We start from the raw sequence: 14,948 nt of genomic DNA on the forward strand, positions 1-14,948 counted from the left end.
AAGCAGCCAACAGCACAAGGATCCCTTTCTACCATCATATTTCTGCTGATGACACCGCGATCATCAGCAGAATCAATGAGGAACCATGCAGGAGGGAGATAGATCAGCTCGTTGGGTGGTGTCACCCCCAACAGCCTTGCACTCAATGTTGGCAAAACCAAAGAGCTGATTTTGGACGTCAGGAAGACATGAGCCAGCCCTCATCGAGCGGTCACCAATGGAAAGGGTTAAGAGCTGCAGGTTCCTGCGAGTCAACATCCCTTGAGGATCCATCCTGGGTCCTCCATGTTGATGCATTCATGAAGAAATCTCCCCAGCGGCAATTCTTCGTGAGAAGTTTGTGGAGATTTGGTAGGTCACCAAAGGCTCTTGCCTGGAGAGCATTCTGACCAGTTGCACCAATGTCTGGTGTGGAAGTGCTTATGCGCAGGACAATAGAAAAATGACATAGAGTTGTGAACTAGGCCACAGCCATCACAGGCAACAGTCTCCACTCCATTGGGGACATCTACAAGAGACGGTGTCTTAAGAAAGGAACCTCTATCCCCATTGTGTAATTGGATTTCCTCACCTCCAGCTCACAATCAGTGAGGATTGGTAAGAACATCTCCTTCACCATCCCCATCAGTACTGACACACCACTGGGCTATATTCTTAGCCCCCTGCTCTACTTACTTTACACTTACCACTGTGTGGCTCAGTACGACAACACCATCTACAAATTCGCTGATGATACCACGCTAATGGGTTGTATAAAAATGGGATGATGAGTCAGCACAAAGGAGGAAGGTTGAAAACTTGGCTGAATGGTTCAGCAACAACAACCTCGCACTCAACGACACCAACACCAAGGAGCTGATTGTTGACTTCAGGAAGGGAGTACCAGTGTGATCATTGAGGGGATCAGAGGTGGAGAGAGTGAGCAAATTTAAGTTCTTGGGAGGCACAATCTCAAAGGAACTTTCCTGGACCCAACACACCAAAGGTATCATGAAGAAAACGTGTCAGCGCCTCTACTTCCTCAGGAGTTTGTGGAGGTTTGGTGAGACATTGGAGACCCTGGCAAATTTCTACAGGTGTGTGGTGGAGAGTGGCCGACAGGCTCTATCACTGTCTGGTATGGGGACACCAATACCCCAGAGTGTAAAATCCTGCAAGACGTAGTGGAAACAGCCCAGGACATCACAGGTAAAACCCTCCCCACCATCGAGAACATCTACAGGGAAGGCTGCCATCTGAGAGGCAGGAAAGGGAATCTCAGGGTTATATGTACTCTGAAATCTATCCTCAAGGACCCCCACCACCCCGGCCATGCCCTCTTCAATCTGCAACCGTCAGGAAGGAAGTGCAGGGGCCTGAAGACAAGCAGCCAACAGCACAAGGATCCCTTTCTACCATCATATTTCTGAATGAACAATGAACCACAGACACTGTCTTCTTTATGCACTAATTTTTTTATTTTTAAATGTAATTTTAAAGCAATATTTACACCTATAATGTTACCGCAAGGCAATGAATTTTGTGACAAGTTCATGACAATAGATTCTGATTCTGATGTGAATGGCTTGAGTTATTTTGAATGGTTTTTGGTTGAAGAATTTACTCATATTTTGCATCACTGAAAGGAGATCGTTCAGCTCATCAAGTCTGGGTGAGCACTCGCACCATTCTCCTTCCTTTAGCACTGCTTGGTTTATTTCCTCATGGCCCTCGGTTCCCATTTCATCGTTCGGCCGCCACCTACGCTCAGAGTAATCCACAGCAGCAAATTCAGCTGCCAACCTGGGATGTGGGAGGAAAACCGGTGGAAGGTGCAAATATTGGGATAGAACCCGACTCAGGGGAGGTTGTGATATAGCGACTCAACTAACTGCCTCAGCGTGTGCTTCAGAGACCACTTTGACTATGGAAACATGCCTTGGGACACTGGCTGGAAACATCATGTGGGGCCCTGGTTGTTGTGGGGACAAAGGTTTAATTTGGAGTATGTGGAATAGGTGAAAAATCTGGGCAATGGCAGTGTGACGGGCATAGACCGTGAGTGTCCACCAATAGGTGAGGTCATTTGAAGGACAAATGGTAAAAGTTAAAACTAAATTTGCTGTAATAAAATGCAATCCAAATAAAATGTTTAAAATAATGAGACATATAAAGTTCAGTTTGTACAACCTGATAAATAAGGGGTACTTGGAATCTTGAATTAAATGATTAAATGTGGCAGGGATTTCATGTTTAGAAAAGGTGGGGAAGCAGAAGAGTTGGCCATCGAGCGGAAAAATGACATAAGAGCAGTGTTGTGGAATAAACTTGACTCTGAAGTACTGGTAGAATCCAATCTGGAGGAGAAACGGGTATGTATAAACATCGGAGCAAGTTGTTTACAGTGGCAGTGTGACTGGATTGAATCAATGAGTAAAGCAAGAACAATGGTGACATTCACTTTCAGAGATGGAAAATTAATTAGACAAAGGCAGCCCGGGCTTTTATTCATTTGTCATGCTACAAGTTCCACTGACAAGGCCAGCATTTAATTGCCTGTGGGAAGTAGGTGGTGAGTTCTCGAATTGCAACAGTCCTTCTGCTGAATTTCCTTACTGAATGCTAAAATTTTAGCCAATAAGGTGGAAAACATTTTATCATCAGTTATTTCTGTAGCTCAGACGGGGTCTATTAAAAACCGATATTCCTATTGCTTAATGAAAATTCCTGAGTGTATTCTTTCATTGGATGCAGAAAAAGCTTTTGATCGAATAGAATGGTCACATCTGTATACAATTCTAGAAAAATTTAATTTTGGCTCTGATTTTACTACGTGGGTTAAATTATTGTATTCACATCCATCTGCCACAATTCTTACTAATTGACAACAATCTCAGCCTTTCGATCTGCAATGTAGTGCTCGTCAAGGATGCCCTTTATTATTTGATCTGGCAATTGAACTTGTAGCAATTGCATTTCCTGAGGGCAAGGACATTTTGGGGATATGGAGGAAAGGGATTGAACATAAGCTCTCTCTTGATGCAGATGATCTCTTACTTTTCATCTCAGATCCAGTTGCCTCCTTTTGCCCATAATGATGTAATTACTTTCAAAATTCAGTCAATTTTCAGGATATAAATTGAATTTGCATAAAAGTGAACTTCTTACATTGCATTCTCCTGTATGATAGTTTTCCTTTTAAGATCATTAAAAATCAATTTATCTTCCTTTGTATTATAATTACAAAGAATCATAAATATCTTTTTAAGGAGAATTATCTTGTTAGGCTTAAACAAGTGAAACAAGCCCTGACTCAATAGTTACCTTTGTCTACAACCTTAGTTGGCCGAATAAATTCCATTAAAATGAATATTTTACCTAAATTTTTATATCTTTTTCAATCTGTTCCAGTTTTTGTTCCTAAATCATTAATTTTTTTACTTACTTGACTCAGCTACATTGTCTACAGAGATCTATGTGAAATGGTGGAATGGCTCTGCCTAACTTTAGATTCTACTATTGGCCAGTCACTACGCAAAGTCTTACATATTGGTCTTTTTCACACAATCATTCTGACCGCCCAGAATCAATGGAGCTGAATTCCCACACCCCCCCCCCCAACCCCACCACCCAACCCCCCAAATTTTTCCAGTTCAGCACTTCTTGGATCTTCAACTCCACTTTCAACTAAGTTAATGGATAATCCCATTGTTAAACATTCTGTGAGAATTTGGGCACAGTTTAGAAAACATTTTGGATTTCATAATTTCCCTCTTTCAAGCCCTATCATATCTAATCAGCTTTTTCCACCTTCTTTGCTTGAGGCTATTTTTCAGAGATGGCATAGAGAGGGGATTCAAAGTTTTATTGATCTGTGGATTGATGGATACTTTGTATCATTTGCTAAATTTATCCTGCCCCAATCTCAATCTTTTAGATATTTGCAAATCCAACATTTTCTTGAATCACAGTTTTCTGATTTTCCAAGAGAATCTGAATCAAATTTTGTAGGAATTTTTTCAGTTTAATGCCTTCTCATAAAGATTTATTTACGAGAAATTGTCATGTTTAAAACAGATTTCACTAGTTAAAATTAAAAATGCTTGGGAACAGGATTCAATTTTGACTCTATCGGATGTGGATTGGGACACAATTCTTAAATTGGTTAGTAACTCTTCGTTATGTGGCCGTCATTGTTTACTACAATTTAAGGTGGTACATAGAGTGCTTATGTCTAAGGTTAAATTGTCTTGCTTTTACTCTTCAGTGAACTGAGATTCACTGGTAGTGAGTTGTCCTGATAACTGGCCCCACCTCCTGGCTCCACCCCCATCTGCTCATATATACCCCTGGTTTCCCGCCTAAACCCAGAATCCTTCTGAAGACTACTGTGAAACTCTACCCATAGTTATAATAAAAGCGTTTGTTCTCCCTCTAGTCGTGAGAGCTTTTATTCACGCTACAATTTTATTAGCTTATTCCCTAAACGATGGAAGCGCTACTCAAGCCAGGCGTGCTGCTGATAGACCCTCTGTCCCCCGACGCGACTGAGGAGTTCACGTACTGGCCCGACTGCTTCCAGGCCAACCTGAATATGAGCAGATACGTCTTCCACACCGATGAACTGAGGAGGTCCGCACTCGTTTCGAGGGTAGGAATGAAAGGGTACACATTCATCAGGGACTGCGCTGCATATGATGCTGCTATCGAGGCGCTGAAGGCTAGGTCCCTGAAGTCGCAAAACGAGGTCCTAGTGAGACACCAACTCAATCTATATCGCCAATGGGAGAGACCATTGATGACAACCTGCTGGATTTGTGGATGCTTGCCAAGAAGTGCAAGTACGAAGCAGCTATGGGCTGCGTTCATGAGGAAGAACAGATCTGGGGCACTATAGTTGCGGGGGTCCGCAAAAGGTAGATGAGGCAGCAACTACTTGAGTCGGGCAAGAAGGACCTGGCTAGTCATGTCGAGCTAGAACAGGCTAAGCTTGAGAATAATGAATTCGAAGCCAGCAAGCTCATCTACCCAAATTACCCCTTCCAAGGCAGGCTGCTCCCGCTATCCTAACCTTAACAGCTGCATTTTCCCGTCCCAGGGAGTGCTTTTTCTGTGACAAAAGCCAGCATCCCCGATCTCATTGCCTGGCAAAAAACTCAGTGTGTTCCACCTGTGGCAAGAAAGGGGAAGCCTGGGGAAGTCCGCGTCCTGCATCATTCCTGGACCCAATTCCAGCAGCAAGCCATCTGCCCCGAATTCACCTGAATCCACTTGTTGTACTACACACCGACAACGGATGGCAGTGAGGAAATGGCACAAAAAAGGCTCGACAGCCATCTTGCTGCGACTCAAAGTTAAACTCGCCGCCATCATCATCAGAGGCGGAAGGAGGGCGGCCATCTTGCTGCCCCACTAGGTCAACATTATCTTACCCATGCAGGGCAACCCAGGACAGTGGGGGCCACTCGAGTGAGGAGTACAGAGTCTCCGGGGATCTAGCCTCGATGGTCCTAGATCAGGACTGACCTCACCAGCTCAGCAACTTCATAGTGACTGTGAATGTAAATGGACATTCCATTAAATGCCTAATTGACACTGTGCAAAAATACAACCTGAAGATTTATCCTTCCAGTTACCGCATATTCCTTGCATCTCATTCATGTTCTATGTGTGTTCAACAACATTGTATAGTTCATTTGTCATTTGAAGGGGGGGGGGTGGATTTCTGTAAATTTTGGCTGTACATAAGTGATGAATTGTGTGCTCCAGTATTATTGTGTCTGGTCTTCCTGTGTGACCTTAAAAGCCTGACCTTGGAGTATTCTGGTCTCCTCTCCCCATAATGGTTCGAAACAGAGAGCTCCTAAAATCAGAACCCACATGCAGCCTCTCCACACCGAATATCGAGGGTAGGAATGAAAGGGAACACATTCATCAGGGACTGCGCTACATATGATGCTGCTATCGAGGTGTTGAAGGCTAGGTCCCTGAAGTCGCAAAACAAGGTCCTAGTGAGACACCAACTTAATCTACATCGCCAATGGGAGAGACCATTGATGACTACCTGCTGGATCTGTGGATGCTTGCCAAAAAGTGCAGGTACGAAGCACTATGGGCTGCGTTCATGAGGAAGAACCCCTTCCCAAATCTGTCCTCAGACTGCAAACCTACTTGCTACCAAGAGCAGGAGGTACAGTACAGCAGACTGGGATTTTATAAAGTCTGAGACACAATGTCTGCTCAACAAAGGTATAATTGAACCTAGTACCAGCCCGAGGAGAGCACAGGTGGTAGTGGTAAAAGGGGAAGACAAGTCCAGGCTAGTAATTGACTATAGCCAAACCATTAATCAGTACACACTCCTGGATTAAGAATAAACAGTTTAAAAGACAAAAAATATTCTATAGTACTTAACTGAGACGCATATCCCCTCCCTTGAATTTCAGAAATGGTGAATGATATTGCGCAGTATCGGGTCTATTCGACCATTGACCTGAAAGATCACCAGCTGCCAATCTGTTCCAAGGACCGTCCGGAAATGGCATCTGAGGCTAACGGTCATCTCTATCAATTCCAGATGGTCCCTTTCGGTATAACTAACAGGGTTTCTATCTTCCAGAGGCAGATGGGCAGAATGGTGAATTAGTATGGGTTGAAGGCTACCTTCCCCTCCCTCAATAATGTCACCATCTGTGGCCACACCTTTGAAGACCATGACACCAGCCTCCAGAGTTTTCTCCATGCAACAAAAGCCCTGAACCTCATTTATAACTCTGACAAGTACATTCATGACTAAATGTCTGGCTATCCTTGACTACGTGGTGGAGAATGGCATCATTGTTTAGAGCTCCCCATTCCCAGGACCTCAAAGGCTTTGAGGAGATGCCTGGGATTTTTCATATTATGCCCAGTGGATTCCTCAATACGCTGATGGGGTTCGCCCTCTCTTAAAAGCCACTAATTTCCCCCTCTCAGCTGAAGCCCAAATGGCTTTTAACTACCTCCGGAATCACATTGCGAAAACTTCCATGCACGCGGTGGACGAGAATGTACCTTTCCAAGTGGAAAGTGACGTTTCAGACATAGCCCTGGCTGCTACCCTCAACCAGGTAGGTAGGCTGGTTGCATTTTTTTTTCGGACATTACAAGGCCACGAGCTCTGGAACCCATCTGTGCTAAAGGAGGCTCAAGCCATTGTAGAAGCCATGAGGCACTGGCTGGTAGGAAATTTGAGCTCCTCACTGACCAGCTCGTATTCGTGTTCAATAATGTCAAGATGGGCAAAATCAAATATGACAAGATTGCTAGGTGGAGGATCGAGCTCTCCACCTACAATTACCTCTCCACCTATCGGCCAGGAGCCCTTAATAAGCCTCTAGATACCTTATCCAGAGGAAGCTGAGCCTCTGCACACACCGGCCAACTATGGGCTATGCATGATGAGCTCTGCCATCCAGGGGTTACCCGCCTGGCTCATTTTGTCAAGGTGCACAATCTGCCCTACTACATGGAAGACGTCAGGGAAATGACCAAGTCTTGCCAGGTCTGCGCAGAGTGAAACCTGCAAAGGCGCACCTGATCAAGTCATCCAGGCCCTCCGAATAGCTCAGTGTCGATTTTAAGGGACCTCTCCCCTCCACGAACAGAAACACCTTCTTCCTCTCTATCATTGATGAGTATTCCCACTTCCTGTTCACCATCCCATGTCCAGACACCTCCACTTCGTCAGTCATAAAGGCCCTAGACTCCATTTTTGCCCTGTTCAGGTACCCCAGCTATATTCATAGCGACCGGGGATCATCCTTTATGAGTGACAAACTACATCAGACCTGCTGGTGAGAGGCATCGCGTCCAGCAGGACTACTACCTATAATCCCCTGGGGACACGGGCAGGTTGTAAAGGAGAACGTCACGGTCTTGAAGGCTGTCAAATTGGTGCTGAAGTCAAAAGGCCTTCCAGACTCATGCTGGCAGGAAGTCCTCCCTATGGTGCTCCATTCCATCTGGTTGCTACTATGTACCATGACCAACTCTACTCCTCACGAGCTCCTATTCACTTTCGAAAGCAGGTCGGCATCAAGAATCACACTCCCAACCCGGCTCACCACTCCTGGTCCGGTGCTTCTCAGGAAGCACATGAGGAGAAGCAAGATTGACTCCCTGGTGGAAAGGGTGAAACTGATCCACGCCAATCCCATGTACGCCTATGTGGAGTACCCGGATGGCAGGGAGGACACTGTCTCCATCAGGGACCTGGCACCTGCCAGAACAGAATGTCTGTTGCCTCAAGTGCCCTGTGAACCACGGAGCTCATTCTCGCCGCCCCCAGTCAGGGCCTTGGGGGATCCAGTTCAGGAGGAAAGTGCATCCCCCTCCACCGTTTAGCTGGAGACCCCGCCCATCTCTCCTCCCTCACAAGGGGACCGGGAGACCAAAGGAGTCCAAGACCCCCCACCCCGGTGCTAAGATGCTCCACCAGAATCTCTAGACCCCCAGACCACTTAAATCTGTAAATTTGTAAATAACTCTATATTTTTCAATCTTTTTCTGAACCCATGTTCTCTGTCTTCATTCACAGACCCGGAAGGCAGGAAAGAATTACCTATGTGATACCTGTGCTCATATTAAATTGTGACAAAGATTCCACAAACTACAGTTGGTACCCATGGGTGACGATGGTTTTCACCAAGTTTCAATGTACAATAAAACCCCTGGCACCCGGCATATATGGCAATTGGTAGATAGCTGAGTTTTCCAGTTGCTTGAGACTTGCTCATACAATGCCTAACTAATACGCTTGCATTAGGAATAAATAGTTTAATGGACAAAAACACTCTACTGTACTTACACTGAACAAACCACCTATATGAATATATAAATCTTAAAGAATTTTACTTTATTTCAGTCACATTCTTTGAAAACATTTAACCCTCGCTGCATCTGCAGGTTCCTCCCCTTCCACGAAGCAGCCCGACAAACAATAACATTATAGATAATTAATTCCCCCTTCCCAAGTTTACAGATAAACCCTTACTAATATATTTAAGAATATGCAGTACTTATAAAAATACTCTTACTAAGCAGGGATAAAAAGACTCTTTAAGAGTCACCCCAAAGGCAAATGGCATCAATCAGATCTTCATCCTTGGCTGGTTCCTTGAGGTTGTCAGTTGCTGAATTCTGGACAGCAGGGGTTTTACTGTATTAGGGTGACATAGTCCTCCAGCAGGGAAACAGGCCATTCATCCCAGCAGGTCTGTTTTCCATGAACCACCGTCTTGTACTAGTCCAATTTTGTTCCTCTCTCCACATTTCCACTCACAGTAGGAACAATTTACTGCGGATGTTGATCAGAATAAATTGACCTCTGGGAAGATAAGATATGAAGTAGGCCAAATGGCCCATTGAGTCTGCACCACCATTCTAACCATGAGCTGACCCATCCATCCACTCAGCCCCACTCCCTGGCTTTCTCCCCGTAACCCCTGATGCCCTGACTAATCAAATACCTGTCAATCTCTGCCTTAAGTACACCCAATTACCTCACTTCCACGGCTGCCTGTGGCAACAAGTTCCACTGACTCATCACCCTCTAAAGAATTCTTCAACATTTCTGTTTTAAATTGACATCCTTCTATCCTGAAGTTATGCTTTCTTGTCCAAGAATCCCCTAGCATGGGAAGCATGCCACATCGATTTTGTCCAGGCCTTTTAGTATTCAAAATGCCTCTCTGAGTCCCCCCTCTTCCTTCTGTACAGTCCCAGAGCTGACAAATGTTCCTCACATGCTAACCCTGGTATCATTCTAGTAAATCTTCTCTGAACGCTCTCCAATGCCAGCAAATCTTTTCTCAAATAAGGCACCCAAGACTACACAGTACCCCAAGTGAGACTCAACGTTAAGTCCCTGCTCTTATACATGCTATTCCTCTAGAAATTAATTTGCCTTCTTCACCACGGGATGTTGGAGGAAACGAGAGCCAGGAGAAACCCCATGGGAAAGGAGGGAGAAATTCGATACAGGCAGTGCTGGACCTCAGGATGGATATGGGCTCTCTGGACTCGTGAGGGCCCGGCTCTGGAGCTGGGCCACTGAACCACAACAGGGGTCCAGTTAGCGTACCAGTTAGAGCGATGCTTTAACAGCACCAGTGAACCGGTTTCAAATCGGTGCTGTCTGTAAGGAGTTTGTATGTTCTCCCCGTGTCTGCATGGATTTCCTGCGGGTGCTCCAGTTTCCTCCCATCGTTCAAATCATACGGGGTTGTAGGTTAATTAGGTATATTTGGGCTGCATGGGTATCAATAGCTTCTACCACGTTAGATTAGATTTAGATTTCTTGTCAGAGTGTATATAACCCTGAGATTCCTTTTCCTGCAGGTACGGCAGAATTACCACTAATTAGTAATGCAAAAACAAACAAAGAACTGTAAACGGGTAACGAATGTAAGCAAACTGACTGTGAAATATAGAGAGAACAAAAGAAAATCAATAAAGTGCACAAGTAAGAGTCCTTAAATGAGCCCCTAATTGAGTTTGTGTTGAGGAGCCAAATATCCCAATGAAGTTCATACACAGGTTTGAGTGGAGAGAAAGAATGAAATTTCACGAGATCACAAGATATAGGAGCAGAAGCCAGCGCATCTCCGCCATTCTGATCATGAACTGATCCACCCTCCCACCCATCCCCACTCTCCACTTTCTCCCCGTTACCCACAATGCTCTGACTAATCAAATACCTGCCTTGACCCATCGATCTTGCTTCCACAGCAAGTTTTTCATGTTGCTAACCTTTTCATTCCTGGTATCATTCTAGTAAATCAATTCTGAACCTTCTCCAATGCCAGCAGGTCTTTTCTCAAATAAAGTGCCCAAAACTGTGCACTGTGCTCCAAGTGAGGTCTCACCATTGCTTTATAGAATCTCAACATTGCATCCCGGCTCTGAATTTCATTCATGTAATTGGAATTCTGCTGCAGATTTGTTTCAGTGGCCCAAATCTAATTGGATGCTCATGGATGACCGACTTCAAACTGTTACCTTTTAAAGTTTGCATTTTTGCCTGAAGACATGTGATGAACAAGTTCGAAATGATCTTCAGGGTGGGGTTATTCAAGAAAAATAAAACCACTCCCTTCAGACAATGATGCTGATGGAGTAAATAATTATGTCATTATTAAAAATCTTGGTTTATGTAGTATGTTTCCATCAGAACTTGTTTCACCTTGAAACACAATGTGAACCTGTCCAGCAGGTTTTGTTTTTATGCTCTGATGTTTCTCAATCCATATCTGTTTTAACAGGAACGGAAGCTGTTTCAGGAAAGATCCGGGGAGAACAGCCAAACTTCGAACCGAGGCTGCCTCCAGAACATCGACCAGGTAACGATTGTTTCAGCTTCTCTGGAACTCTGTTTTTTTTAAAAAAAAGCTGCCGTGGGTACTTCTGAAAAGTGAGGTGTTTTCTGTCATCACCCTGGGAGTACTAGGCTGTGGCTGGGTGGATTACAGTGCTCTGCTGGGTGGACTCCACAGCAGAGAATCCCTGAGACTTCAGTCTGTCAGTATGTTATTTTACTCTTGCAGAATTCTATGTTCGGTCTATACATTGCCCATTCAGCCAAAACTGTCCATGCTGGCACTTCTACGGCACCCAAAATCGCTCATCTAAATGTGAGGAACATAAAAAATGTTGGCTAGTTGATGTATGGGTTTGATGGGCCAAAGAGTCTGTGCAAAATCAGGACAAAACCCTCGTTTTCCTTCTCCCTGCTTATCTCCACCCCTCCTTGTGAGAGCAAGTTCCAACTGCTCCCACTGTTTGAATGAAGAAGCTACTTCTGAAATCCCTCCACTGACAACTTTTAATTATGCTCTTTCCCTGTAAAAGGAAGCTCTCTTTCTTGATGCTATCAAAGGACGCTTAGATTTGGACGACCTCTTTAAATAGGGCCTCGGGCAATATATCTGAAGGAAAAAGGCTCAGAATCCACGTCTCCTTTCCCGGCCACTACGTCCCACATTTCTAATATCATCCTTGAAAAGGACCCCAGTGCCCCCTCTGTCATCTCCATGTCCTGTTTATAAAATAGCAACCGAGACTATCTCCAGGTGCGGTCGAACCGAGACTCGATATAATTTCCCAGCATCAGGGTAGTGGCTCTCAGCTCCAGTGACCTAGGTTTCAATGCTGAGCTCGGGTGCTGTCTGGAGTTTGTAGGTTCTTCCTGAGACAGCCGCGCTCTGGGATCTCCATCAATGGTCAGGATGTGGGTTTAATTGGCTGGTGAAAATTGCCCCAGAAGAGTAGATGATCCAGGAAGAGTTGAAGAGAGTGCATCGAGAATAAAATAGGATTCTTGTAAGAGTGTTCTTTATGATCGGTGTGACATCAATACCTTATGGCACCATGACTCAGGTTTTCAACTCATTGCTAAACACAAACATAACATAACATATAACAATTACAGCACGGAAACAGGCCATAAGGCCCTTCTAGTCCGCACCGAACCAAACACCCCTTTCTAGTCCCACCTCCCCGCACAATGCCCATAACCCTCCATCTTCTTCTCATCCATATACCTGTCCAACCTTTTCTTAAATAATACAATTGACTCCGCCGCCACTATTTCTCCCGGAAGATCATTCCACACGGCTACCACTCTCTGAGTAAAGAAGTTCCCCCTCATGTTACCTCTAAACCTCTGCCCCTTAATTCTTAACTCATGTCCTCTTGTTTTAATCTTTCCTCCTCTTAACGGAAATAGTCTATCCACATCCACTCTGTCTATCCCTTTCATAATCTTAAATACTTCTATCAAATCCCCTCTCAACCTTCTACGCTCCAAAGAATAAAGACCTAATCTGTCCAATCTCTCCCTATACTCTAGATGCTTAAACCCAGGTAACATTCTGGTAAACCTTCTCTGCACTCTCTCCACTCTGTTTATATCCTTCCTATAATTAGGCGACCAGAACTGCACACAGAACTCCAAATTAGGCCGCACCAACGTCTTATACAATCTCAACATCACCTCCCAACTCCTATATTCCATGCAATGATTGATAAAGGCCAGCATACTAAAAGCCTTCTTCACCACCCTATTCACGTGAGTTTCTACCTTCAGGGAACGATGTACCGTCACTCCTAAATCTTTCTGCTCTTCTGTATTCCTCAATGCTCTCCCATTTACCACGTATGTCCTATTCTGATTCTTCTTACCAAAATGAAGCACCTCACACTTATCAGCATTAAATTCCATCTGCCATTTTTCAGCCCACTTTTCTAAGCAGCCCAAATCCCTCTGCAATCCTTGAAAACCTTCTTCATTATCCACTATTCCACCTATCTTAGTATCGTCTGCATATTTACTAATCCAATTCACCACCCCATCATCTAGATCATTAATGTATATAACGAACAACAATGGGCCCAATACAGATCCTTAAGGCACACCACTGGTCACCGGCCTCCAACCTGACCGACAATTATCCACTACCACTCTCTGGCCTCTCCCTTTCAGCCAATGTTCAATCCATTTGACTATCTTAAAATTTATACCTAAAGACTGCACCTTCCTAACTAACCTTCCATGTGGCACCTTATCGAAGGTGCATTGATTTCCTTCCTTGCTAACCTCCAGCGCTGGGTATCCTTGTACCCAACAGATCCCTTTGAGCCTCTAATTGCATGCAGTTCTGAATCTCCCAGCTCTCGGAAAGTTAGGATCAAGCCGGATAAAGACAAGAATGTTACTGGGCTTGAGCTTCGTGGCTGGATAGGCTGGGACCTTTTCCCCCTGGAGTGCAGGAGGCTGAGGGAGGACTTTATAAAATCTTGAGTGGTACAGGTAGTCATGGTCTTTTTCCTTGGATAAGGGAGTCTTCCCACAGGCAGTGATACTGATGAATAACTGAATGAACCGGTCATACAAATCCACTGAATCTAGTATTTATTAGAAAATATTTATGTATTTTTATATATGTAGAGTAAAATCCCCTGTATCCGGAATTCAAGCAACTGGCAAATAAAACTGAGGAAAATAAATTTTAAAAAAATTGAAATAAATAAGAATAAAATAATAGGTAAAAATGTGCAACTTTAAAATTGTAGAAGTAAATGTTCTCTGAAGTAACATAAACCTTTGCTGGAGACGGGAGCAAATATTCAGCCAGCGGAGGGCCTTTGTCGGGCTTTGCTTGTAGCAGCTGTTTCAATAACAGCAATGGCATCGCCCAGGATGAAGAGCTGGTTGATGCCGCTTGTCATTGGGGTGACTCTCTTAAAATGTCTCCTTATCCCTGTTTAGTAAGGGTTGCCCTGGTCAGAGGTTTTATCTGTAAACTTGGTGGGGTGGGGGGGGTTAATTATCTATAATGTTAATGTTTGTCTTCCGGGTGGCTCCGTGGAGGGGGAGGAACCTGTAGATGCAGCGACGGTTAAATGTTTTCAAAGAATGTGACTGAAAATAAAGTATAATGCTTTAAGATTATATATTCATGGAGGTGAAATTTGTTTAGTTAAGTACAATAGAATATTTTTTGTCTTTTAAACTGTTTATTCTTAATGCAGGTGTATTAGTCAGGCATTGTAAGGGTAAGTCTTAAGAAACCAGAAAATACACATATCCAGCATCTATCAATCCCCATAGGTGCCAGATAATAGGGGTGTGTGTGTGTGTGTGTGTGTGTGTTTGTGTGTGTGTGTGTGTGTGTGTGTGTGTGTGTGTGTGTGTGTGTGTGTGTGTGTGTGTGTGTGTGTGTGTGTGTGTGTACTACATATGTGTCATTTGTCAGTACATGCAATGTGTTAGAATGTGTCTGTATGTTTTGCACTGAGGACCAGACAATGCAGTTTCGTCGGGTTGTACTTGTACAATCAGATGGCAATAAACTTGAATTTAGAACTGAAGGGCATGGATTGAAGGTGAGAGGGGAAAGTTGTAAATGGCACTTGAGAGGGATATTTAT

The 14,948-nt window shown here is 44.2% G+C and overlaps 1 protein-coding gene across 3 annotated transcripts in view; it reads left to right on the top strand.

The window, feature by feature from the left end:
• The first annotated feature begins 11,254 nt into the window (after positions 1 to 11,254).
• The window catches only part of LOC138753979 (prominin-2-like), a 95,289-nt gene continuing 91,595 nt past the window's right edge, over positions 11,255 to 14,948 (top strand). Inside the window, exon 1 of one of the 3 annotated variants that reach the window (XM_069917648.1) lies at positions 11,255 to 11,360. The gene's annotated coding sequence lies outside the window, so the exon portion shown is untranslated. The remainder of the gene's footprint in view (positions 11,361 to 14,948) is intronic. The other 2 variants (XM_069917646.1, XM_069917647.1) reach the window with 2 other exon arrangements.

This window comes from Narcine bancroftii, chromosome 2, assembly GCF_036971445.1.
Source record: "Narcine bancroftii isolate sNarBan1 chromosome 2, sNarBan1.hap1, whole genome shotgun sequence".
Taxonomy (NCBI): domain Eukaryota; kingdom Metazoa; phylum Chordata; class Chondrichthyes; order Torpediniformes; family Narcinidae; genus Narcine; species Narcine bancroftii.